At 41.5% G+C, this 26,490-nt stretch overlaps 1 protein-coding gene across 1 annotated transcript in view; it reads left to right on the forward strand.

Annotated features, from left to right (window-relative positions):
- Positions 1 to 26,490, forward strand: part of GPHN (gephyrin) — a 1,061,400-nt gene that overhangs the window by 141,449 nt on the left and 893,461 nt on the right.

Below are 26,490 nucleotides of genomic sequence, written 5' to 3' on the forward strand. Positions count from 1 at the left end.
GTTTGTTAGTAAAGCAGCTTAGCCAGTTTACAATGTTGGGGATAGGTATTATCCCAACGTGTCTTGTTTAAGGTGGAAGCAAGCTTGGCATTGTACCACACTACTGTGCATTCATGTTTAACGGATTCTCTTCTGGGTCTGCCGTCTTTGGCATGTTTTTTGTAATTAAGATTTGCCATACACTATCTTACATAATGGTTTGTGAGGCATAGGTTTGTGTCTTTAGCATGCATAACAGTGATTTAACTTCTCTACCGTCAATTTTGTTCTGCATTCATGGTTGTCCTAGCCTTGGTTGTCCCATTAAATTTTTTATTCACTCTGGACGAGTGCATATTTCAAGCTATGATAATAGGGAAATGTCAGTAGCATTTACACTAAAGTGACAATTGCACATGTGATAGAAGTTTTTCAGAACCCTAGATCCCTCATTTCTATTTTTATCCTCACATTCATGTGCCCTTTCCCATTTCATTATCATCAAAGACTCATGAAAATGCTTTTGCATGAAGGTAAGGATACTCTATTTTTTTTCTCCTTTTGAGAGACAAGTCATTCATTTTAAAATAGTTATAGAATTTAGTCATTCATACTTTTAGTATTAGAAAAGATTACTTTTTTTTTGCGTTTCAAACAGTTATTATTGAAATTAACGTCAACAATCTTCTATTTTGTCAAAGTGTATTAAAATACACTTGATTTTCCTGGAATCTTGTGGCTTTTGTCTGTTACATTTGCAGTATTTACCGTGATGAATTTTGCTAATTAATATCTTTGGTAACTCTACTACCACTCAAGAGTGAAGATTGACCTCTCTTATAGGGTGCCTGACAAATGCTAAGTGGACTGATAGGATGGGCGTTTTGCTGTCCCCTTGGAAAATAGTTTAAGGTTGAGGTAGAAGGCAACAAAAGTACACATTTGCCAGTATGTTGTGTAAAAACAAATTCATAGGTTGCTTTGTTATGGCTATTAAGAAAGCATATTGATTATATTGGCATTGAAACAGCATATTTGTTATAAACAAATTTGATGCTTGTAATATGTTTATCTCTATACATCTTTATATCTTTAATTGTCATTTGTGTGTGTGTTTATATATGTAAACTATATTGTACAAAAGTAAATGGACACTTGATCATCACACCTATGGACATCCCATTCCATAGCCGTGGGCATAATATGGAGTTGCGCCCCCCCTTTGCAGCTATAACAGCCACAAATCTTCTTGTAAGGCTTTCCACAAGATTTTCGTGGGCATGTGGGGGAACTTGTGCTTATTCGGCCAAAAGAGCATTTGTGAAGCTATGGCACTGATGTTGGACGAAAAGGTCTGGCTCTCAATACGCATTTCTATTAATTACAAAGGTGTTCATTGAGGTTAGGGCTCTTTGGTGTGGAAGAACTTTAGTGGCCTGCAAATTCGTCAAACCATGTCTTTATGGCTTTATGCAGAGGGGCACAGTCATGCTGGAACAGAAAGGTCCTTCCTGAATCTGTTGCCACACATTTGGAAGCAACCAATTGTCTACAATGTCTTTGTAGCATTAAAGGGATATGAAACCCCAAAATTTTATTTTATGATGTAGGTAGAACATACAATTTTAAACAACTTTAAGGTTTACTTCTATTATCAAATTTGCTTCTTTCTCTTGGTATCATTTGTTAAAGGAGCAGTAGTGCACAACTGGTTTCTAACTGAACACATGGGTTAGCCAATGACATTCGGTATATATATGCAGCCACCAATCAGCAGCTAGAACTTAGGTTCTTTGCTGCTCTTGAGCTTACCTAGATAAACCTTTCAGCAAAGGATAACAAGAGAAGAAAGCAAATTAAATAATATAAGTAAATTGGAAAGTTGTTTAAAATTGCATGCTCTTTCTGAATCATGAAAGAAAAAATGTTGTGTTTCATTTCCCTTTAAGATGACCATTAACTAAAACTAAGGTACCTTGGCCAAACAGCGCCAGATCATTATTCCTGATCCACCAATCAGTACAGTAGGTACTATGCTTTCTGGTAGGTAGAGGCTTTCCTAGCACTTACCTCTCCCAGATTCTTCCATCATACTGCTAGATAGTGAAGCATGATTCATCACTACTCCAGAGTCTGGTTGTGGCATTCTTTATACCACTCCAGCTACAGCTTTTCATTGCACATGTTCTTGTGCTAATATTGCTTCCATAGATGATTTTTTTACACTATGTGCTACATAAATCGGCAGCCCCGCTCTGTGAGTTTGCACTGACTTTTGGCAAAAGTGTCGTCTGACAGTGCCACATTTAATGTCACTGAGCTCCTCCTTACAACCCATTGTACTACCAATGTTTGTCTATTGAGATTTCATTGCTATGTGCTGAATTGTAGGTACCGGTTATCAATGGGTGTGGCTGAAACTTCTGAACTCAGTTATTAGTAATGGTGTCCACATAATTTTTGCTATATAGTGTGTGTGTGTGTGTGTGTGTGTATGTGTGTATAATAATATACTAAAACCCTATTCTAGTAATTGGACCATTGATGCTGCTTTTCAGTAAATTACATAAATGCTTACTAGATAGTATATTTAGTATAGAGGTTGGTAAGCTGTGGAATTTGTAGTTACATGCTTTTTTATTTTTTATGTGACTGTTTTTAAAATGGAAATGGTTGGCTTAGTGTAAGAGCATGCATTCACAAAGCCACAGATATCAAGCCACTTGTAAGTCAAGCGTGTGTTAATATCTGCTTGCTTGCATTTGGTTCCCAGTGACGTTATAATTGCACACTTGTGTCTGTCAGTTTTTTAACAGCTTGTCTTCTCACTGGGCTATGCTTTGCTGCAGCTCATTCACATAGTTTTCTCTTGCAAGGTGTATCCAGTCCACGGATTCATCCTTTACTTGTGGGATATTCTCATTCCCTACAGGAAGTGTCAAAGAGAGCACACAGCAGAGCTGTCCATATAGCTCCCCCTCTAGCTCCACCCCCCAGTCATTCTCTTTGCCGGCTCTAAGCACTAGGGTCTCTCTCGGGAGGGTAAAGTGAATGTGGTGTTAGAATTGTAGTTTTCTCCAACATAGGTGTGTCCGGTCCACGGCGTCATCCTTACTTGTGGGATATTCTCTTCCCCAACAGGAAATGGCAAAGAGCCCAGCAAAGCTGGTCACATGATCCCTCCTAGGCTCCGCCTACCCCAGTCATTCTCTTTGCCGTTGTACAGGCAACATCTCCACGGAGATGGCTTAGAGTTTTTTAGTGTTTAACTGTAGTTTTTATTATTCAATCAAGAGTTTGTTATTTTAAAATAGTGCTGGTATGTACTATTTACTCAGAAACAGAAAAGAGATGAAGATTTCTGTTTGTATGAGGAAAATGATTTTAGCAACCGTTACTAAAATCCATGGCTGTTCCACACAGGACTGTTGAGAGGAATTAACTTCAGTTGGGGGAACAGTGAGCAGTCTCTTGCTGCTTGAGGTATGACACATTCTAACAAGACGATGTAATGCTGGAAGCTGTCATTTTCCCTATGGGATCCGGTAAGCCATGTTTATTAAGATAGTAAATAAGGGCTTCACAAGGGCTTATTAAGACTGTAGACTTTTTCTGGGCTAAATCGATTCATTATTAACACATATTTAGCCTTGAGGAATCATTTAATCTGGGTATTTTGATAAGATTATATCGGCAGGCACTGTTTTAGACACCTTATTCTTAGGGGCTTTCCCAAATCATAGGCAGAGCCTCATTTTCGCGCCGGTGTTGCGCACTTGTTTTTGAGAGGCATGACATGCAGTCGCATGTGTGAGGAGCTCTGATACATAGAAAAGACTTTCTGAAGGCGTCATTTGGTATCGTATTCCCCTTTGGGCTTGGTTGGGTCTCAGCAAAGCAGATACCAGGGACTGTAAAGGGGTTAAAGTTAAAAACGGCTCCGGTTCCGTTGTTTTAAGGGTTAAAGCTTCCAAATTTGGTGTGCAATGCTTTTAAGGCTTTAAGACACTGTGGTGAAATTTTGGTGAATTTTGAACAATTCCTTCATATTTTTTCGCACACAAAAAGCTGGCAGCTGTGCCAGATGTTCAAGCCTTTGTTCAGGCTCTGGTTAGAATCAAGCCTGTTTACAAACCTTTGACTCCTCCTTGGAGTCTCAACTTAGTTCTTTCAGTTCTTCAGGGGGTTCCGTTTGAACCCTTACATTCCGTTGATATTAAGTTATTATCTTGGAAAGTTTTGTTTTTGGTTGCAATTTCTTCTGCTAGAAGAGTTTCAGAATTATCTGCTCTGCAGTGTTCTCCTCCTTATCTGGTGTTCCATGCAGATAAGGTGGTTTTACGTACTAAACCTGGTTTTCTTCCAAAAGTTGTTTCTAACAAAAACATTAACCAGGAGATTATCGTACCTTCTCTGTGTCCAAAACCAGTTTCGAAGAAGGAACGTTTATTGCACAATTTGGATGTTGTTCGCGCTCTAAAATTCTATTTAGATGCTACAAAGGATTTTAGACAAACATCTTCCTTGTTTGTTGTTTATTCCGGTAAAAGGAGAGGTCAAAAAGCAACTTCCACCTCTCTCTCTTTTTGGATTAAAAGCATCATCAGATTGGCTTACGAGACTGCCGGACGGCAGCCTCCCGAAAGAATCACAGCTCATTCCACTAGGGCTGTGGCTTCCACATGGGCCTTCAAGAACGAGGCTTCTGTTGATCAGATATGTAGGGCAGCGACTTGGTCTTCACTGCACACTTTTACCAAATTTTACAAGTTTGATACTTTTGCTTCTTCTGAGGCTATTTTTGGGAGAAAGGTTTTGCAAGCCGTGGTGCCTTCCATCTAGGTGACCTGATTTGCTCCCTCCCATCATCCGTGTCCTAAAGCTTTGGTATTGGTTCCCACAAGTAAGGATGACGCCGTGGACCGGACACACCTATGTTGGAGAAAACAGAATTTATGTTTACCTGATAAATTACTTTCTCCAAGGGTGTGTCGGGCCCACGGCCCGCCCTGGTTTTTTAATCAGGTCTGATAATTTATTTTCTTTAACTACAGTCACCACGGTATCATATGGTTTCTCCTATGCAAATATTCCTCCTTAACGTCAGGTCGAATGACTGGGGTAGGCGGAGCCTAGGAGGGATCATGTGACCAGCTTTGCTGGGCTCTTTGCCATTTCCTGTTGGGGAAGAGAATATCCCACAAGTAAGGATGACGCCGTGGACCGGACACACCGTTGGAGAAAGTAATTTATCAGGTAAACATAAATTCTGTTTTTATTATCTTCAGTCAAAAGTTTGTTATTTTAAATGGTACCGGTTTGTACTATTTACTCTCTAGCAGAAAAGTGATGAAGATTTCTGCTGAGAGGAAAATGATTTTAGCATGTTGTAACTAAAATCCACTGCTGTTCCCACACAGGACTGAGGAGTACCAGAAAACTTCAGTTAGGGGGAACAGTTTGCAGGGTGATCTGCAATAAGGTATGTTCAGTCATTTATTTCTAGACAAGACTGAGATAATGCTAGAAGAGACTGACAATATCTCCATGAGGGGAGGGTAAGCTATGTTCACAGACTTAGTAAGGAATTGAATGCTTACATAATATGGCTAATATACTGGTTGACACTTATTAAGGGCAATCGATTGTTTAGCTAAGGAAAAATCGTTTTGCAAGACACTTTGAAAGCCCTTTTGGGTTCTTTCTGGGGTTATTACCCACATGGCTGTTTTTTATTCACTTAGGAGTGATTTAGTAGGCCTCACAACTCCGGAGTAGAGTGGGAGGGGCCTAATTTTGTGCCTCAGATGCGCACTTAGAATTACAGAGAAGTTAATGTTGCTTCACATGGAGGGTCCTGCTGCTGTTTGAGGGCCTTAAAGAAGCTATATTCCCCCAAATCTGATCCCTAAGGGCAGGTAGGGCCACAGCAAGGCTGTGGCAAGGTGCTGTAGTAATTTTAACCGAGTGTTGGCTTAAAACTGCTCCGGTTTGGGCATTAAGGGGTTAATCGTTCTGCAACTTGTGGTGCAATCTTATTAAGGCTTTAGGTACATACTGTGAAAATTTCAAAAGGATTGCTGCATTTTTCACTGTTTTGTAAAATTGTGTGCTCTTTTTATCTCTTAAATGCACAGTAACGTTTTTTCAAATTGTGTTTTTTATTTGATTAAAGTGATTTCCAAGCCTGTTTGTGTACTCTACTAGTCTATTAAACATGTCTGACACTAAGGAAAATCATTGTTCAATGTGTTTAGAAGCCATGGTGGAACCCCCTCTCAAAATGTGTCCCACTTGTACTGATATGTCTATACACTTTAAAGATCATATTGTTGTACTTAAGAATGTGGCCCAAGATGATTCTCAGACTGAAGGTAACGAGGGTAGCCCGTCTGCCTCTCCCCAAGTGTCACAACCAGTTACGCCCGCGCAAGCGACGCCTAGTACCTCTAGTGCGTCTAACCCTTTTACATTACAAGACTTAGCGGCAGTCATGGATAATTCTCTTACAGCCTTCTTATCTAAACTGCCCGTGTTACCTGCAAAGCGTGATAGCTCCGTTTTAAGAACAGATTATGAGCATTCTGATGCTTTGGTAGCCGTATCCGATATACCCTCACAACGCTCTGAAGTGGGAGCGAGGGATTTGATGTCTGAGGGAGAAGTCTCTGATTCAAGAAGGGTTCCTCCTCAGACAGATTCAGATACATTGGCTTTTAAATTTAAACTAGAACACCTCCGTGTTTTGCTTAGGGAGGTATTAGCTACTCTGGATGACTGCGACCCTTTGGTGATGCCAGAGAAATTGTGTAAAATGGACAAGTACCTAGAGGTCCCTGTTTACACGGATGCGTTCCCGGTCCCTAAGAGGATTGCGGATATCGTTACTAGGGAGTGGGATAGACCAGGTGTTCCCTTTGTTCCCCCTCCTGTTTTTAAGAAAATGTTCCCCATATCTGACCCTGTGCGGGACTCGTGGCAGACGGTCCCTAAGGTGGAGGGGGCTGTTTCTTCACTTGCTAAACGCACAACCATTCCAATTGAAGACAGTTGTGCTTTCAAAGACCCTATGGATAAGAAGTTAGAGGGTTTACTTAAGAAAATTTTTGTTCAACAAGGTTTTCTTCTCCAGCCTATTGCCTGCATTATTCCTGTAACTACTGCAGCCGCTTTCTGGTTTGAGGCGCTGGAAGACTCGCTCCAGACGGAGACCTCATATGAAGAAATTATGGATATAATTATGGCTCTAAAGCTAGCTAATTCTTTTATCACTGACGCCGCTTTCCAAATAGCTAAGTTAGCGGCAAAAATGTCAAGTTTCGCCATTTTGGCGCGCAGGGCGCTATGGCTAAAGTCCTGGTCAGCCGATGTGTCGTCTAAATCCAAGCTTTTGAACATCCCTTTCAAAGGAAAGACCCTCTTCGGGCCTGAATTGAAAGAGATTTTTTCAGAAATCACTGGGGAAAAGGCAATGCTCTCCCTCAGCCCTTTAAGACAAAGAACAAAGCTAATTTTCATTCTTTTCGTAATTTCAGGAACGGCCCCGCTTCATCCTCTCCGGCTGCAAAGCAAGAGGGTTACGCTTCACAGCCCAAGGCAACTTGGAAACCTTACCAGGGCTGAATTAAGGGGAAACAGGCCAAAAAGCCTGCAGCTGCCACCAAGACAGCATGAAGGGGTGGGGTAGCCCCCGATCCGGGACCGGATCTATTAGGGGGCAGACTCTCTCTCTTCGCTCAGGCCTGGGCAAGAGATGTACACGATCCTTGGGCGTTAGATATTGTAGCCCAGGGATATCTTCTAGAATTCAAGGGTTCTCCTCCAAGGGGGAGGTTCCACATTTCTCGTGTGGCTACAGATCAGACAAAGAAAGAGGCGTTTTTATGCTGTGTAGAAGATCTACATACAATGGGACTGATCCAACTAGTTCCAATCGTGGAACAAGGGCTGGGTTTTTACTCAAACCTGTTTGTGGTTCCCAAAAAAGAGGGAACTTTCAGACCCATCCTGGATCTAAAAATTCTAAACAGATTCCTCAGAGTCCCATCGTTCAAAATGGAGACCATTCGGACAATCTTACCAATGATCCAGGAAGGTCAATATATGACTACCGTGGATCTAAAGGATGCATACCTACACATTCCTATCCACAAAGATCATCACCAGTTTCTCAGGTTCGCCTTTCTGGACAAGCATTACCAGTTTGTGGCTCTTCCTTTCGGCTTAGCCACTGCTGCCAGAATTTTCACAATGGTGCTAGGGTCCCTTCTGGCGGTACTAAGACCGCGGGGCATAGCAGTGGCGCCTTACCTAGACGACATTTTAATTCAGGCGCCGTCTTTCCAAAGAGCCAAGTCTCACACGGAGATTGTGTTGGCCTTTCTGAGGTCTCACGGGTGGAAGGTGAACATCAAAAAGAGTTCTCTTTCCCCTCTCACAAGGGTTCCCTTCCTAGGGACTCTAATAGACTCGGTAGAAATGAAAATATTTCTGACGGAGGTCAGAAAATTAAAACTCTTAACTACTTGCCGAGTTCTTCATTCCATTCCCCGGCCATCTGTGGCTCAGTGCATGGAGACAATCGGATTAATGGTAGCGGCAATGGACATAGTCTCTTTTGCTCGGATACACCTCAGACCACTGCAACTATGCATGCTCAAACAGTGGAATGGGGATTATGCAGATTTGTCTCCTCAAATTCAGTTGGACCAGGAGACCAGATATTCTCTTCTCTGGTGGTTGTCTCAGGACCACATGTCTCAGGGCATATGTTTCCGCAGGCCAGAGTGGGTCATTGTAACGACCGACGCCAGTCTGTTAGGCTGGGGTGCGGTCTGGGACTCCCTGAAAGCTCAGGGCTTATGGTCTCGGGAAGAAACGCTTCTCCCGATAAACATTCTAGAACTGAGGGCGATATTCAATGCTCTTCAGGCATGGCCTCAACTAGCTGCGGCCAAATTCATCAGATTTCAGTCGGACAACATCACGACTGTAGCTTACGTCAATCATCAGGGGGGAACAAAGAGTTCCCTAGCGATGACGGAAGTTACCAAAATAATCAGGTGGGCGGAGGACCACTCCTGCCATCTCTCAGCAATTCACATCCCAGGAGTAGACAACTGGGAGGCGGATTTTCTAAGTCGTCAGACTTTTCACCCGGGGGAGTGGGAACTCCACCCGGAGGTATTTGCTCAGCTGACTCAGCTATGGGGCATTCCAGAATTGGATCTGATGGCGTCCCGTCAGAACGCCAAACTTCCTCTCTACGGGTCCAGGTCCCGGGACCCCAAGGCGGTATTGATAGATGCTCTAGCAGCGCCTTGGTCCTTCAATCTGGCTTATGTTTTTCCACCGTTTCCTCTCCTCCCGCGTCTGGTCGCCAGAATCAAGCAGGAGAAGGCTTCGGTGATTCTGATAGCACCTGCGTGGCCACGCAGGACTTGGTATGCAGACCTAGTGGACATGTCATCTGTCCCACTATGGACCCTGCCAATGAGGCAGGATCTCCTAATACAGGGTCCGTTCAAGCATCCAAATTTAGTTTCTCTACGTCTGACTGCTTGGAGATTGAACGCTTAATTCTATAAAAAGCGTGGGTTCTCTGAGTCAGTTATAGATACTCTGATTCAGGCTAGAAAGCCTGTCACCAGGAAAATCTACCATAAGATATGGCGGAAATATCTTTGTTGGTGTGAATCCAAGGGTTACTCATGGAGTAAGATTAGGATTCCCAGGATATTGTCTTTTTTCCAAGAAGGATTGGAGAAAGGATTGTCAGCTAGTTCCTTAAAAGGACAAATATCTGCTCTGTCTATCCTGTTACACAAGCGTCTGGCAGAAGTACCAGACGTTCAAGCGTTTGCTCAGGCTTTAGTCAGAAACCTGTGGCTCCGCCATGGAGTTTGAATCTAGTTCTTTCAGTTCTTCAAGGGGTTCCGTTTGAACCTTTACATTCCATAGACATTAAGTTGTTATCGTGGAAAGTTTTGTTTTTGGTAGCTATCTCTTCTGCTCAAAGAGTTTCAGAATTATCTGCCTTACAGTGTGATTCACCTTACCTGGTGTTCCACGCAGATAAGGTAGTTTTGCGTACCAAGCCTGGTTTTCTTCCTAAAGTTGTTTCTAACAAGAATATTAACCAGGAAATAGTTGTTCCTTCTCTGTGTCCTAATCCATCTTCGAAGAAGGAACGTCTTTTACACAATCTTGATGTAGTTCGTGCTTTAAAGTTCTATTTACAAGCAACTAAGGATTTCAGACAAACATCTTCCTTGTTTGTTATCTATTCTGGTAAGAGGAGAGGTCAGTCTTCCTTGTTTGTTATCTATTCTGGTAAGAGGAGAGGTCAGAAAGCGACTGCTACCTCTCTTTCCTTTTGGCTGAAAAGCATCATCCGTTTGGCCTATGAGACTGCTGGCCAGCAGCCTCCTGAAAGAATTACTGCTCATTCTACCAGAGCAGTGACTTCCACGTGGGCTTTCAAAAATGAGGCTTCTGTTGAATTTGTAAGGCAGCGACTTGGTCTTCACTGCATACTTTTGCCAAATTTTACAAATTCGATGCTTCTTCGGAAGCTATTTTTGGGAGAAAGGTTTTGCAAGCAGTGGTGCCTTCCGTTTAAGGTACCTGTCTTGTTCCCTCCCTTCATCCGTGTCCTAAAGCTTTGGTATTGGTATCCCACAAGTAAAGGATGAATCCGTGGACTGGATACACCTTGCAAGAGAAAACAGAATTTATGCTTACCTGATAAATTACTTTCTCTTGCGGTGTATCCAGTCCACGGCCCGCCCTGGCATTTAAGTCAGGTAATTTTTTTTTTTAATTTAAACTACAGTCACCGCTGCACCCTATGGTTTCTCCTTTTTCTTCCTAACCTTCGGTCGAATGACTGGGGGGTGGAGCTAGAGGGGGAGCTATATGGACAGCTCTGCTGTGTGCTCTCTTTGCCACTTCCTGTAGGGAATGAGAATATCCCACAAGTAAAGGATGAATCCGTGGACTGGATACACCGCAAGAGAAAGTAATTTATCAGGTAAGCATAAATTCTGTTTTTTTAGTAGTTTGAACTGGGACACATTCTACTATACAGAGGATAGTTTTATAATGCAGTGTCATATCTATTTTCTCTTCAGTATTTTGAATGTCAATGCCAATTGTGTATTTCTTTTTTATTTTGCTGTTGGTTGTTATGTAACTGTATTTGCCTTGGTAGGTTGCAGTTTATATTATGTGTAATACTGCCCAACAGTCCCACATGTCAGAGCACTCCGGTGACGTGCGATGAAGTCAAAGGCTGGTGAGGCACTGGCTATGATACGCCGGAGAAACACATATATGAACCCAATCGCGGTAGCTTAATTTAATCTAAAGCATTATTTCTCAACTGTATGCCTCAAGTACCCCCAACAGGGCAGATTTTCATTATAGCTGAACCAGTGTGCAGGTGAAATAATCAGCTGATGGGTGAGAGCAAGTATGTCTCCATGGTGTTACCGTTCAACTGATTACCGCACCAGTTCAGCTATAATGAAAACCTGTCCTGTGGGGGAACTTGAGGACCACTGTACTAAAGCACCAGCTCATCTGCAATGTGTTGATTACCTGGAGAATAAAGCACATACAATCTGCTAGTAATAATTAGGAAATAACAACAACATCTAGACTAGAGCTGACACATTACAAGCTTCACCTAGCTAATGCTTCCCACACAGTCATGAGCAGCAGCTCCATACACTGTCATAAGTAGATAATATTAATTATAAATATATATCAAGTAGAATTCAAATGGGTGCATTTACAGCTTTTGACCGCTCTGTACTTTTAATCTGAATATTGAACCTACAAAAAAAGCTTTAAATCCACACTGTTTTATAGTGAGCGAGCAGATACAAGGGAAATATGAGAGTACACATTTTTGTAAGGTTTGTCTGCCCCAATCCAGTGGATGAAACATGCAAGTTGCATTCCACAAGTATATTCTTTTATTGAGATGCTGACAATACAGTCTTAAGTAATATTTATTACAAATATAAATGTCCAGTATTGATTATCATTGATTTCTTTGGATGGAAGAGTGTCAGTTGGCTGTATTGCAAGCATGATAAAACATAGGTACTTGTAGTGGATTGATGCCAGTAGATGACCACAAGGTTACAGTAAGGTCATAACATCAGTGGGAAGCTAATGCATGCTCATTTCTTTAATGGTTTTGCAATTTTGCATCATGAGATTGTAGTTATATTTTTAGCAGCTGATTTTTTGAAGGCGCTTGTTCCAACATTTTCAAAACCACTGTACACTTCAACTTAAAACCGCTTTTCATCTTGCTTTACTTTTGTGTCTTAAAAATATGAAATTTGAAAAGTGGTGCATGTAAATAAGAAAAATCCCAGTAGATCAGTATAACATATAAAGCAAATAACTACATGGAAAGAGGAACAGTTTGATTTTGTCTGTGCACTCTGCACAATGACCCACAAAACCATATGTTAAAATGCCATGCCCTTTACATATCTTCAACTTTAATTATATGTTTAAAGGGACATATAAACGATAAATACATTTCTTTTACAAGATATACCGAGTCCACAGGTTTCATCCTTTACTTGTGGGATATAATCCTCCTGCTAACAGGAAGTGGCAAAGAGCACCACAGCAGAGCTGCTATATAGCTCCTCCCTTAACTCCTCCCCCCAATCATTCTCTTTGCCTATGCATAGCAATAGGAAGGGTAAAGTTTATGTGGTGATAAAAAGATAGTTTAATTTTTTCTTCAATCAAGAGTTTGTTATTTTAAATGGTACCGGTGAGTACTGTTTTTACTCTGGCAGGATATGGAAGAAGAATCATGCTTGAGTCTGATGATCTTAGCAGTAGTAACTAAGATCAATGTTCGTTCCCACAAGCGTTGCTGAGGAAGTACAGGAGAAGTCTTCAGTATGGGGGAACGATTTCTTGCTACAAGCAATTTCAAGGTATGTGCAGTCATTTGCATTCTGAGGAGACATGATATATCAGAATTTGGCTGACATATTCCTCATGCGGGGCAAGGGTAAGCAGTAGTCCTTATTATAGGGTGGTACTTTGGTAACCTGTGTATTATTATCCCTTTCTGAATATCATGGGATACTTAAGGGCTATGTGGTTAGACACTGGGGCAGCCTAGGAAACCTAATGGTAGACGATTATGGGGTTTATTGAGGCTCAGTTTGTATTTTATGTTTGGTTCACATGGCATATTTATTTCAAAAGAAGCAGTGTGTACATAGGTTATTTAGAAAACACTTTCCATGCGGTTTTCTGCAGTTTTGGTTCATCAGGCATGATGGGCGACGCCTATTTTCGCGCAGTTAGTTTTCTGGAGAGGTAGTAGCCATTAGCTCCGGTTGGAACCAGACTGTGAGGCTGTACTTTGGAGTGAGACCGGATCGTTTTGACAGGTCTTGGGGGTAGGTAGGCGCCACAGCAGAACTGTGGCGAGGTGCAGAAGTATTTAAGTGAAAATTTGTCTGCAGATCGTTTTACTCCTGCCTAAATTAACTCTTCTTTTACTTGTGGTGCAACATCCGATGGCACAAAATTATTCATTTTGATAATCGTAACGACTTTGCAAAACAGTGTACACTTTTTATTCTTAAAGGCGCAGTAACCGTTTTTTGTACTGTATTATTTTTCACACATAATAAAGATTGGGAAAGACTTGTGCTGTTATTACTAGTCTGTACAACATGTCTGACATGGGAAGTCAGTGTTCTATGTGTTTAGAAGTCATGGTGGAACCCCCTCTTACCTTGTGCCCTTCTTGTACTGAAAGGGCCTTAAACTGTAAGGATCACATTTTAAATAAAGAAAGTGGGCCTCAGGAGGATTCTCAGTTTGCAGAGAATCAAGATATGCCATTTAATTCTCCCCAAGTGTCATAACCTTTAACGCCCACGCAAGCGACGCCAAGTTCTTCTAGTGCGTCTAATTCTTTTACTTTGCAAGATATGGCTGCAGTCATGTCTACTACCCTTACAGAGGTATTGTCTAAGCTGCCAGGGTTGCAGGGTAAACGCCATAGGTCAGATATTAATACAAATACTGAACCCTCTGACGCCTTAGTGGCTATTTCCGACGTAAACTCCCAGTGCTCTGATGTGGGGGTTAGGGATTTTATGTCTGAGGGAGAACTTTCAGAGTCAGGAAATGTATTACCTCAGACAGATTCGGACTTCATGTCCTTTAAATTCAAATTAGAACACCTCTGCTTATTGCTCAGGGAGGTTCTGGCAACACTGGATGATTGTGACCCAATCACAGTTCCTCCAGAAAAATTGTGTAAAATGGACAAATATTTGGAAGTACCTACTTACACAGATGTTTTTCCGGTTCCTAAGAGAATTTCGGAAATTGTTAAGAAGGAATGGGATAGACCAGGTATTCCGTTTTCTCCCCCCTCCTAATTTTAAGAAAATGTTTCCCATATCTGACACCATGCAGGATTTTTGGAAATTGATTCCCAAGGTGGAGGGAGCTGTTTCTACTTTAGCTAAACATACAACTATACCCATTGAGGACAGTTGTGCGTTTAAAGACCCTATGGATAAAAAATTGGAGGGTCTTCTAAAGAAATTTTTTGTTCACCAGGTTTTTCTCTTACAGCCTATAGCTTGCATGGTTCCAGTAACTACTGCAGCTGCTTTTTGGTTTGACGCCCTGGAAGAGTCCCTGAAGGTTGAGACACCTTTAGAGGATATTTTGGACAGAATTAAGGCTCTTAAACTAGCAAATTCTTTCATGATGGATGCTGCTTTTCAACTTGCAAAATTAGCAGCGAAAAATGCAGGCTTTGCCATTGTGGTGCGTAGAGCGTTATGGCTAAAGTCATGGTCGGCTGACGTATCATCTAAGTCTAAGCTTTTGTCTATTCCCTTCAAGGGTAAGACCCTTTTCGGGCCTGAATTGAAGGAAATAATCTCTGACATTACTGGTGGTAAGGGTCACACCCTACCTCAGGACAAGTCCCTCAAGATGAGGAGTAAACAAAATAATTTTCGTTCCTTTTAAAATTTTAAAGGAACATCCTCTGCTTCCCCTTCCTCCACTAAGCAGGAAGAGAACCTTGTGCAATCCAAGGCGGTCTGGAGACCTAACCAGGCCTGGAATAAAAGTAAACAAGTCAAAAAGCCCGCTGCTGCTACCAAGACAGCATGAAGGGGCCGCCCCTGATCCGGGACCGGATCTAGTAGGGGGCAGACTCTCTTTCTTTGCTCAGGCTTGGGCAAGGGATGTACAGGATCCCTGGGCATTGGAAATTGTGACCCTGGGGTATCAGTTGGAATTCAAGGATTTCCCTCCAAAGGGAAGATTTCATCTTTCACGATTGTCTGTAGACCAGACAAAAAGAGAGGCAATCTTACGCTGTGTAAAAGACCTCTACACCATGGGTGTAATTTGCCCAGTTCCAGATCGGGAACAAGGGCAGGGGTTCTATTCAAACCTTTTCGTGGTTCCCAAAAAAGAGGGAACCTTCAGACCGATTTTAGATCTCAAATGTCTAAACAAGTTTCTCAGAGTCCCATCGTTCAAGATGGAGACCATTCATACAATTCTGCCTATGGTCCAGGAGGGTCAGTACATGACCACGGTGGACCTGAAGGATGCGTATCTTCACATCCCTATACACAAGGATCATCATCAGTTCCTGCGATTTGCATTTCAGGACAAACATTATCAGTTTGTGGCCCTTACCTTCGGGTTGGCCATGGCTCCCAGGATCTTCACAAAGGTTCTAGGGTCTCTTCTAGTGGTGCTCAGGCCGCGAGGAATAGCGGTGACGCCCTATCTGGACGATATCTTGATCCTGGCGTCAACTTTTCATCTGTCCAAATCTCACACGGACATCGTGTTGTCTTTTCTGAGAACTCGCGGGTGGAAAGTGAATGTAAAAAAGAGTTCACTAGTTCCACAGACAAGAGTTCCATTCCTGGGAACTCTGATAGACTCAGTAAACATGAAAATATTTCTGACAGAAGTCAGAAAATCAAAGATTCTAACTACTTGCAGGGCTCTGCAGTCCATTAATCGGCCATTAGTGGCTCAGTGTATGGAAGTCATCTGACTTATGGTAGCGGCAATGGATATCATCCCGTTTGCTCGCTTTCATCTCAGACCACTACAACTGTGCATGCTCAGTCAGTGGAATGGGGATTATGTGAACTTATCTCCTCAGATAAATCTGGACCAAGAGACCAGAGACTCTCTTCGGTGGTGGTTGTCGCAGGACAATCTGTCCCAAGGGATGTGCTTCCGCAGGCCATCTTGGGTGATAGTAACGACGGACGCCAGTCTTCTAGGCTGGGGTGCAGTCTGGAATTCTCTGAAGGCTCAGGGTGTGTGAACTCAAGCGGAGTCTGAAATTACCAATCAATATTCTAGAACTGAGAGCGATATTTAACGCGCTGCTAGCGTGGCCTCAGTTGGCTTCAGCCAAGTTCATAAGATTCCAGTCGGACAACATCACGACTGTGGAGTATATCAATCATCAGGGGGGAACAAAGAGTTCTCTAGCGAAGATAATTCGATGGGCGGAGGCTCACTCTTGCCATCTGTCTGGGATCAATATCCCAGGAGTAGAAAACTGGGAAGCAGATTTTCTAAGTCGTCAGACTTTTCATCCGGGGGAGTGGGAACTCCACCCGGAGGTGTTTGCAACCTTGATTAATCAAGGGGGCACACCAGAATTGGATCTGATGGCATCTCGACAGAATGCCAAGCTTCCACAGGTCCAGGTCAAGAGACCCCCAGGCGGTGCTGATAGATGCTCTAGCAGTACCTTGGTCGTTCAACCTGGCCTATGTGTTTCCACCGTTTCCTCTCCTTCCTCATGTGATTGCCAGAATCAAACAGGAGAGGGCTTCAGTAATTCTAATAGCACCTGCGTGGCCACGCAGGACCTGGTATGCAGATCTAGTGGACATGTCGTCTCTGACACCGTGGAGACTTCCATTGAGAAGGGACCTTCTCATTCAAGGTCCTTTCCAACATCCAAATCTCACTTCTCTGCAACTGACTGCTTGGAGATTGAACGCTTGATCTTATCTAAGCGGGGTTTCTCTGAGCCGGTCATTGATACTCTGATTCAGGCTCGCAAGCCGGTCACTAGAAAGATTTACCATAAGATATGGCGTAAATATCTTTATTGGTGTGAATCCAAGGGTTACTCATGGAATAAAGTTTGGATTCCTAGGATTTTGTCTTTTCTCCAAGAAGGATTGGAGAAGGGTTTATCAGCTAGTTCCTTGAAGGGACAAATTTCTGCTTTGTCAATTTTGCTTCACAAGCGTCTGGCAGATGTACCAGATGTTCAGGCATTTTGCCAGGCTTTAATCAGAATCAAGCCTGTGTTTAAACCAATTGCTCCGCCATGGAGTTTGAATTTAGTTCTTAATGTTCTTCAAGGGGTTCCGTTTGAACCCATGCATTCCATAGATATTAAGCTGTTATCTTGGAAAGTTTTATTTTTGGTAGCTATCTCTTCTGCTCGAAGAGTTTCTGAGATTTCTGCATTGCAATGTGATTCCCCTTATCTTATTTTCCATTCTGATATGGTGGTTTTGCGGACTTCTTTCTTCCTAAGGTTGTTTCAAACAAGAATATTAATCAGGAAATTGTGGTTCCTTCCTTGTGTCCTAATCCTTCCTCTAAGAAGGAACGTCTGTTGCATAACTTGGACGTGGTTCGTTCTTTAAAATTTTATTTACAAGTGACCAAGGATTTCCGTCAAACATCTTCCCTGTTTGTTGTTTATTCCGGGAAACGTAGGGGTCAAAAAGCTACGGCTACCTCTCTCTCTCTTTTTGGCTGAGAAGCATCATCCGCCTAGCATATGAGACTGCTGGACAGCAGCCCCCTGAAAAGATTACGGCTCATTCCACTAGAGCTGTGGCTTCCACTTGGGCTTTTAAAAACGATGCTTCTGTTGAACAGATTTGTAAGGCTGCGACTTGGTCCTCCCTTCATACTTTTTCCAAATTTTCCAAATTTGATACTTTTGCTTCTTCTGAGGCTATTTTTGGGAGAAAGGTGCTTCAAGCAGTGGTGCCTTCCATTTAGGTTTCTGTCTTGTCCCTCCCTTTCATCTGTGTCCTAAAGCTTTGGTATTGGTATCCCACAAGTAAAGGATGAAACCTGTGGACTCAGTATATCTTGTAAAAGAAAACTAAATTTATGCTTACCTGATAAATTGATTTCTTTTACAATATCCACGGCCCACCCTGTAAGTTTGAGACAGGATTTATTTTTTATAAACTTTAGTCACCTCTGCACCTTGTTAGTTCTTTCCCTTTCTCTTCCTATACCTTCGGTCGAATAACTGGGGGGAGGAGTTAAGGGAGGAGCTATATAGCAGCTCTGCTGTGGTGCTCTTTGCTACTTCCTGTTAGCAGGAGGATTATATCCCACAAGTAAAGGATGAAACCTGTGGACTCGGTATATCGTAAAAGAAATCCATTTATCAGGTAAGCATAAATTTCCTTTCATGCACCTCCCTCCATTTTAGAACCCAGGTGACACTGCAGGTATCTGAGAGTTGCTGCACATGTCCAAACACATCGGCGTTGGAATTCAGTGAAAGCTAGATTTCAACATGGTGGCATCTATGACTAGAAGAACGTAGGGAATAACCTCAATAATATGCTTATAAAATGTATTTAATTTTTAATGTCCCTTTTATTTAAAACATTTTAGAAGGGGTCTGGCTTCTCCAGATGCTCTAAGCAATGTAATTAATACAAGTTTTAGTATTCAAGTGACAGTGCTGTGTACAACTACAGTAGCATGGTTACTACTAACCACACTATTGCTTTTCCTCCTGTACCCTCAGCTCTCTTTAAAGCTGTTCTATTATTTCAACTCATTACAGAATCCAGCTGTTAAATCTCTGTATTTTCTACTGGGCGCCACCATCTTGTAGCTCGAGTATTGTTGCATTATGTGACAGAAGCAGTGCACTTTCACAGATCTGGCTTTTTGGAAGCTGTACTTTGCACTTCAGTTTAGCTCACACAATAGATAGTGCAAGTGTTACATTTTTGCAGTTTTCTTCACAGTTTAAAAGTTGCATGAGAAATTTAAGCTCCAAGATGGCGGCGCCCAGTGTGAAGATGAGGAGCTTCACTAACTGATAATAAGTGGTTAAATATGAGAACAAATTTTAAAACAGCTGTAGTCACTGGAGGAAAACAATACAATGGTGTTACTGTAGTAACTATGCTGTTGTAGTTTTGTTTTTCTAAGTCAGGGTTCTTCAACCATGTAGGAGATTCTGTGTGGTGTTTGTTGTAGTAGAGTGTGTGTGTGTGTATTGTATGAGAGTGTGAGTGTGTGTGTTGTATGTGAGTGTGTGTTGTATGTGAGTGTGTGTTGTATGTGAGTGTGTGTTGTATGTGAGTATGTGTGTGTTGTATGAGTGTGTGTTGAATGAGAGTGTGTGTGTGTTGAATGAGTGTGTGTGTGTTGAATGAGTGTGTGTGTGTGTGTTGAATGAATGGATGAGTGTGTGTGTGTGTTGAATGAATGAATGAGTGCGTGAGTGTGCGTATGTGTTGAATGAGAGTGTGTGTGTTGAATGAGAGTGTGTGTGTGTGTGTTGAATGAGTGTGTGTTGAATGAGTGTGTGTGAGTGTGTGTTGAATGAGTGTGTGTGTGTTGAATGAGTGTGTGTGTGTTGAATGAGTGTGTGTGTGTGTTGAATGAGTGTGTGTGTGTGTTGAATGAGAGTGTGTGTGTGTTGAATGAGAGTGTGTGTGTGTGTTGAATGAGAGTGTGTGTGTGTGTTGAATGAGAGTGTGTGTGTGTTGAATGAGTCTGTGTGTGTTGAATGAGTCTGTGTGTGTTGAATGAGTCTGTGTGTGTGTTGAATAATACTGTGTGTGTGTTGAATAATACTGTGTGTGTGTTGAATGAGACTGTGTGTGTGTTGAATGAGACTGTGTGTGTGTTGAATGAGACTGTGTGTGTGTTGAATGAGACTGTGTGTGTGTTGAATGAGACTGTGTGTGTGTTGAATGAGACTGTGTGTGTGTTGAATGAGACTGTGTGTGTGTTGAATGATAGTGTGTGTGTGTGTTGTATGATAGTGTGTGTGTGTGTTGTATGAGTGTGTATGTGTGTGTTGTATGAGTGTGTATGTGTTATTACCTTTTACAACACTTTTAAGTTTGACTACAATCAGGAATAAAGTACACACACATTTTAGACACTTTTCCAAAAATTGCAGATATTTTGTTGTATATTACTTCAGAAATGTTCAGACAAAGCATAAAAATAGGATTGTGAAGGTATGTGTTATCATTGCACTGACTCTTGGGAACAAAAGTTTGAAGAACCCTGTTCTAAAGTGTATTTATTTCCTTTTTTTAACCATTAGTAAAAGTACCATTTCAAGACATTAAACATTTTTTGCAGCATATTTGTAAATGCACAATAGAAAATGTGAGCCTTTTTAGTAAAATGATTCAGATTATAAATGATTTCAAGCAATTTGCAAACACAGTAATTACCTCCTGTTGTATAATCTGACACAGGCATCACTGCAAACAAATATTTTGCAGCGCATCATATTTTATGGAGTTTTTACGCGCTTAACACTGGTGAGAATAATGGCAAGCAGATTCCTTAAACACATTATACATTACCTTTAACTAATGGAAGAACACACCGTACCTTACCATAATTTGTTTGTCTAATATATTTCAGAATTGTCATATCAGTTTTTTCTTTTTATAAATCTGTAAAAATAGACTTTATATTTGCCAATTTTTTCTTAATTTGATGCTTTAATTTAGAAATTGGGTTTTAATCAAGATTTGTGTGATTTCATTAACTTGCTCAAGTGATCAAAATTTATCTCAATGTAAAGATGTTTCCATTTTTTTAATTAATGCTGACAACAAGCAGACTCATCCTGCAAAATTACATTTTGCCAAATAGTTAAATGTTAATACAAGAGTCAAGGAGATCTGGGTAACACACAATGTTACTTTAGAGCACAGATATAGAGTCTTTATTAATAGTATTATTTGTCTGATAGAGAGGTTCACTTTGTCATGATTTATAAACTGTCTATTTTAATAAAAAAATTATATATAAAATATATATATATATATATATAATGTATACATACATACATACATACACACACACAGCACATACTTACATATATACATACTGGGGTCGAAAAATGTGTTTAAAATTTAGGAACCAGTGAGAATATTTAGGAGACAGTCATACTTTTAGGAGGCAGCCAGTGGTTTTTGTATATATAAATATGGAGAATAACTCAAAAAGTTAGGAGCCAGGGGTAAAATTCTTGGAGCCAGTGGCTACCTGGCTCCTGGGGTTGTCAAGCCCTATTAAATATATACAGTATGTGTGTGTGTGTGTGCCGAAACATGTTAGCGGACCCATTGCTGTGATGTACCTGTGTGATCTCTGGAGTGTTTCAACTTTTAATCTTGTTTAAATAAAGACTGTGATTTTTATAACTACAAACCGCTGTCTGCAACATTTTTTCTTATATATATATATATATATATATATATAGACACACACACACACAAGGGCTGCACAATTAATCGCTGATGCAGGTTTTAAACCGTGATTAATCGCAGCGGTTTTAAAACCACGAGAGTACGCGATTTAAAAAAATAAATAAAAAATCTTCAGATGTGTCTATACTGCATTGATTTGTATGTGATTTCTTGCAAGCCAGCTCCATCCAGTGGTTGCTTTTAGCACACATTTGTAAAATGGTTGTTTTACTTTCACTTTCTGTTTGTAATCTCAGTAGCAGCCGATCAATCTATAGAAGTCTAAAAGCAGAGCCCATGCAGGAGATGTAAAGAGGAGGGAAAGCCACTTACTTAGATTTCCCCCTAGGGACGTCTGCAGTCTGAAATTTAGGGTATGTAATCATTATGGAACCTCCCACACAATCTCCTGCTCTCTGAGAAACGGCTCAAATACATAGCAGATGAAGTTAACTCCACGGCTGCCAAAAAGGGTAAAACTGCAGTCCCCTCTGCTAGTTAGCTGCTGGGTTAACTGCATCTACAATGTATTTAATATCAGCAAGGCACAGCATTTCTAAAAGGAGCAGCCCCCCACCCCTACTACTATAGGCCTGTATTGGATTCCTGGACAGGAGCAGGGCTCATTTTCAATCAAGATAAAATGTTTAAAAAAAGAAGAAAAAAATTATATATATATATATATACACACACACATATGTGTCTGTAACTGTGTATGTGATTGTATATATGTGTGTGTATATATATATATATATATATATATATATATATAAATATAAATTTATATATATATATATATATATATATATAGTCAATTTCCACAAGAGGACTGCACTCGCTGGGTTTAGTTTCAAAGCAAATCTTAAAAATGTATTAAGGTGACGTTTTGGGGTTCGCAGACCCCTTCCTCAGACCAGATAACAGTTCAAATGAACAGTGTGCAATATAAAGCAACTAAGCCCCACCCATCACATCATTAGTGAAAATTGTGCCAAAAAGTATGTAACTATGGCAACCATTAAATCACCCAATCAGCAATAATAATACCATATGTTGTGTGCTAATTACATAATAGAACAGTGTGCAAACCATGTATATGCATATTATGTACAACATCAAAGAAAAAAGAAAAATATGAAAATATTTCAGTGCAAACAAGGGAAATCAAGTGCCCACATACAACAATGTGTCTGCTAAACTGAAATCACTACCAGTGAAAGTCATAAATACATGGATAAACGATGTGCCCACAAATAAAACCTGCTAAGTTGATCGCAGTACATAGATCACACATCCACAACAGACAATGGTGCCTCTCAAACTGATCATAAAAATATGAACAAATAATACAGGTTTATAGGGAATCTGGAGAAACAGTGCCTGCTAAACAATGGGCCACGTTTTACAATTAACATAGGAGATACCATCCTAAGTATAGCCATAAAGGGAAAGTGAGCCGTAACTCATGTGTGGTCACAAACTAATGTGTGTAAAATAAAAGATCAGTGTGTGTATTGCCTGCAATGTATCAGCATTAATGTTGTTACTAAATCAGTGTACACAGACCGCAAATAACAAATACGAGTTGCAGAGATAACATGGTACTAAAGATTACTTACATGGCATAATCCCATAAATGTTGGCATATCATACATGCGGTGGGTGTGATTCTGGGGATGTACCTTCAGCCAGGAAAAAAACAATGACAGTATGTTTAAAACAGGCGCGGATCACAATATACAGAAGCTGAGGAAGGAGAGCTTCTTTCTGTGGGTGATGGTTCTGACTCAGGGAAAAAGATTCAACCTGATTCTGATATGTCTACATTTAAATTTAAGCTTGGACACCTCCGCGTGTTTCTCAGGGAGGTTTTAGCTGCTCTGAATGACTGTGATACAATTGCAGTGCCAGAAAAATTGTGTAGATTGGACAAATACTATGCAGTGCCGGTGTGCACTGATGTTTTTCCAATACCTAAAAGGTTTACAGAAATTATTACTAAGGAATGGGATAGACCAGGTGTGCCGTTCTCTCCCCCTCCTATTTTTAAGAAAATGTTTCCAATAGATGCCACCACACGGGACTTATGGCAGACAGTCCTTAAGGTGGAGGGAGCAGTTTCTACCCTAGCTAAGTATACTACTATCCCTGTCGAGGACAGTTGTGCTTTCTCAGATCCAATGGATAAAAAGTTAGAGGGTTACCTTAAGAAAATGTTTATTCAACAAGGTTTTATTCTACAGCCCCTTGCATGCATTGCCCCAGTCACTGCTGCTGCGGCTTTCTGGTTTGAATCTCTGGAAGAGGCTTTTCAGGTAGAGACCCCATTGGATGACATACTTGACAAGCTTAGAGCATGTAAGCTAGCCAATTCTTTTGTTTCTGATGACATTGTTCATTTGACTAAACTAACGGCTAAAAATTCCGGTAACGGATCTAGTAGGGGGCAGACTTTCGCTCTTCGACAAAGGCTTGGGCAAGAGATGTCCAGGATCCCTGGGCATTGGAAATTGTATCCCAGGGATATCTTCTGGACTTCAGAGCTTCTCCTCCAAAAGGGAGATTTCACCTTTCACAATTATCTGCAAACCAGATAAAGAGAGAGGCATTCTTACACTGTGTTCAAGACCTCCTAGTTATGGGAGTGATCCATCCAGTTCAAAAGGAGGAACAAGGACAGGGATTTTACTCAAATCTGTTTGTGGTTCCCAAAAAAGAGGGAACGTTCAGACCAATTTTAGATCTCAAGATCTTAAACAAATTCCTCAGAGTCCCATCATTCAAGATGGAGACTATTCGTACCATCCTACCTATGATCCAGGAGGGTCAATAGATGACTACAGTGGATTTAAAGGATGCTTATCTTCACATTCCGATACACAAAGATCATCATCGGTTTCTCAGGTTTGCCTTCCTGAACAGGCATTACCAGTTTGTAGCTCTTCCCTTTGGGTTAGCTACAGCCCCAAGAATCTTTTCGAAGGTTCTGGGGTCACTTCTGGCGGCCCTAAGACCGCGGGGCATATCAGTGGCACCTTATTTAGACGACATTCTGATACAGGCGTCATATTTCCAAATTGCCAAGTCTCATACGGACATAGTTCTGGCATTTCTGAGGTCGCATGGGTGGAAGGTGAACGAAGAAAAGAGTTCTGTATCTCCTCTCACAAGAGTTTCCTTTCTGGGAACTCTAATAGATTCTGTAGAAATGAGGATTTACCTGACAGAGTCCAGGTTATCAAAACTTCTTAAATTCCTGCCGTGTTCTTTATTCCACTTCTCGCCTTCGGTGGCTCAGTGTATGGAAGTAATCGGCTTAATGGTAGTGGCAATAGACATAGTGTAGTTTGCACGCCTACATCTCAGACCGCTGCAACTATGCATGCTCAGTCATGAATGGGGATTACACAGATTTGTCCCCTCTACTAAATCTGGATCAAGAGACCAGGGATTCTCTTCTCTGGTGGCTATCTTGGGTCCATCTGTCCAAGGGAATGACCTTTCGCAGGCCAGATTGGACAATTGTAACGACAGATGCCAGCCTTCTAGGCTGGGGGGCAGTCTGGAACTCCCTGAAGGCTCAGGGATCGTGGACTCAGGAGGAGACACTCCTTCCAATAAACATTCTGGAACTAAGAACGATATTCAATGCTCTTCAGGCTTGGCCTCAGCTAACGACAATGAGGTTCATCAGATTTCAGTCGGACAACATCACGACTGTGGCTTACATCAACCATCAAGGGGGAACAAGGAGTTCCCCAGCGATGTTAGAAGTCTCAAAGATAATTCGCTGGGCAGAGATTCACTCTTGCCACCTATCAGCTATCCATATCCCAGGTGTAGAGAACTGGGAAGCGGATTTTCTAAGTCGACAGACTTTTCATCCGGGGGAGTGGGAACTCCATCCGGAGGGGTTTGCACAATTGATTCATCGTTGGGGCAAACCAGAACTGGATCTCATGGCGTCTCGCCAGAACGCCAAACTTCCTTGTTACGGATCCAGGTCCAGGGACCCCAAGGCAACGCTGATAGATGCTCTAGCAGCGCCTTGGTCCTTCAACCTGGCTTATGTGTTTCCTCCATTTCCTCTGCTCCCTCGTCTGATTGCCAAAATCAAGCAGGAGAGAGCATCGGTGATCTTGATAGCGCCTGCGTGGCCACACAGGACTTGGTATGCAGATCTGGTGGACATGTCATCCTTTCCATCATGGACTCTGCCGCTGAGACAGGACCTTCTACTTCAAGGTCGTTTCAACCATCCAAATCTAATTTCTCTGAAACTGACTGCCTGGAGATTGAACGCTTGATTATATCAAAGCGTGGCTTCTCTGAGACAGTCATTAATACCTTAATTCAGGCACGAACGCCTGTCACCAGGAAAATCTATCATAAGATATGGCGTAAATATCTTTATTGGTGTGAATCCAAGGGCTACTCATGGAGTAAGGTCAGGATTCCCAGGATATTATCTTTTCTCCAAGAAGGATTGGAAAAAGAATTGTCAGCTAGTTCCTTAATGGGACAGATTTCTGCTCTGTCTATTCTTTTGCACAAGCGTCTGGCGGATGTGCCAGACGTTCAGGCATTTTGTCAGACTTTAGTTCGAATCAAGCCTGTGTTTAAATCTGTTGCTCCGCCTTGAAGCTTAAATTTGGTTGTTAAAGTTCTTCAAGGGGTTCCGTTTGAACCTCTTCATTCCATAGATATCAAACTTTTATCTTGGAAAGTTCTTTTTTTGGTAGCTATTTCCTCGGCTCGCAGAGTTTCAGAGTTATCTGCCTTACAATGCGATTCTCCTTATCTGATCTTCCATGCAGATAAGGTAGTTCTGCGTACCAAACCTGGGTTTTTACCTAAGGTGGTATCTAATAAGAATATCAATCAGGAGATTGTTGTTCCATCATTGTGTCCTAATCCTTCTTCAAAGAAGGAACGTCTA

The sequence above is a fragment of the Bombina bombina genome, chromosome 1, assembly GCF_027579735.1.
Source record: "Bombina bombina isolate aBomBom1 chromosome 1, aBomBom1.pri, whole genome shotgun sequence".
NCBI classification, from domain to species: domain Eukaryota; kingdom Metazoa; phylum Chordata; class Amphibia; order Anura; family Bombinatoridae; genus Bombina; species Bombina bombina.